The sequence below is a fragment of the Apium graveolens genome, chromosome 10 (assembly GCF_009905375.1).
Source record: "Apium graveolens cultivar Ventura chromosome 10, ASM990537v1, whole genome shotgun sequence".
In the NCBI taxonomy this organism is placed as follows: domain Eukaryota; kingdom Viridiplantae; phylum Streptophyta; class Magnoliopsida; order Apiales; family Apiaceae; genus Apium; species Apium graveolens.
Genome location: NC_133656.1, coordinates 152,563,561 through 152,565,661, shown reverse-complemented (window position 1 = coordinate 152,565,661; position 2,101 = coordinate 152,563,561).

The following is a 2,101-nucleotide window of genomic DNA, read 5'->3' as shown; positions in this document are numbered from 1 at the left end:
ACTTTCTGATGCTGAAATGGTTTATCATCTAAGAGGTAACTTAGATTGTGCACGTCGTGATAATGAACTGTTAAGTTTACAGATCACAGACCTTGAGAAAGAGGTCAATGAATTAAGACTTGTGCACATTAATCAAGACAAATTAAAAGAACAGGTATCTTTTCTAGAGAATAGAGTTGACTGTTATAGAAAACTCGAAACTATTCTCAAAGACAAGATCACCGGTCTTGAGACTAAGGTTAGAGCCTACTTCAATTCTTGTTTGAAGGCTAAAGAGTTCTACAGTAAGCAAGCTGTTAATTAAACATCTGGAATAGGATATGATTACAATGCTGCTATTGGAGAATTAGGCATAAACTCCCCTCCTCATGTCTGTGCTAAAGGGAGGGAAGTACCACATGTGCTTAAGGGTGTTGATGAACCCCTCTATAAAGCATCAATTGCTGAACCATTTGATGCGACCTCTTCTGTTATTCAAGAAGAAATACGTGCTGAAGATCATGCTAATGAGAAGATTGTTTCCAAGTCAAGTGAGTCGAAAGTTCCAGTCAAAGTTGTGAAAGCAACTGAGACTAACTCAGACACACATGAGTTGGATAACAATAATGCCATGTCTACCATGCATAAATTGCCTGCTGTTAATCACTCTCATAAAGCATGTGGTGTTGCTAATTGTATGTCTTGTGCTTTTAATATGATGTATGCTTATTTTAATGGTAAGCATGTGTCTAATGATAAGACTACTCCTCGTCAGCATGTGAATAACAAGAAGCATGATAGGTCTAAGACTGCTAGTCCTTCTAAGGCTAGAAAGGAGACATTTGTGCCTAAGCTTAAACAGAAATTTGTTAAGGCTGTTTACAAGGTCAAATGTTCAGTCATTGAGAAAGTTGAGACAATTAAAATTAAAAATGTTGTTTTGCCTGATAAAGGACAGTTCTACAAGTATGCCGGGCCCAACCAAGTTTGGGTTCCGAAGAAGGTCTAATCCATTTGAAGTGCAGGGCATTAAACAGGTGTAACCGGTAGTGTGGATTCTTGACAGTGGATCATCAAGACATATGACCGGAGATAGAGCCCTGCTATCAAATGTGGATTGAGAAAGCTGGCCCCCTGGTTACCTTTGGAGATAACAGCAAAGGTGTATCCGAGGGATATGGCTGTTTGCAAGCTGGGAATGTTATCATTGTAATTTTGTATATTGTGCTAGGTTATTATCAGGAAGCAGTATCTAACATATAGCACCAGTGACGAGACTTGAGAATATTACGACATATCAGACACCTGCTGCACATTACACTTGGAATTGTACTCTAGTAAGATGTGTACAAGTGTACTCCTGGTTGGTAAGTCAAAAGAGGAAGTCAATGCACCACAGTTCATGGACTTTGCAGCTGCAGATCTATTGGACTATGCAATCTCTTCTTCACAATCTCACTTCAGGTTGGTATGAACTAGTATACTGCTCAAGCAATCGTCAAGGACATGGTATGGCACTCTAACTGCAGTTACAGTTTTATATGAATAAGTAGAGTCGTCATATTTATAACTATCTTATCACTAAGCACAATCATATTGTTTTATATGTGCAGTGGTATATTGATTATGCAACATAACAATTAGTATCTAAAGTACTTGACAAGTATCGGTCAATGATATCTTGTTAACATTATGTTGCAGATATTTGTAAGTTTTTGATATGAATGAGAATTACTTAGACTTTACCCTAAGTGATCAATGTTTTATCAAAAACTCATTCATATTGAAAAACAAAATCAAACTTCTTTCTACATTAGTGATTTCTTATTTCATGAAAAATCTTTTGAAATCACTATTGTAAATCATTTTCTCTCTATTACCATATATTCTTTGTTACAGGTTCAGTCTCCAATGACTTTCTTTCATTAACAGTCATGAGGTTGAAAACCCACAACGTCTATCCCAGACTGTAAAGACAAACACAAAAACAGAACCAACCAACACTCTTTTACCACTAAAAGTAGTATGAATGAGCGTGAGGGAGATAGTGCCTAGTGCACCACATAAGGAAGGTTCTGTAGTCAACCCAGTAGCTCTGTCTCCTACATAGATGAGTAGTATT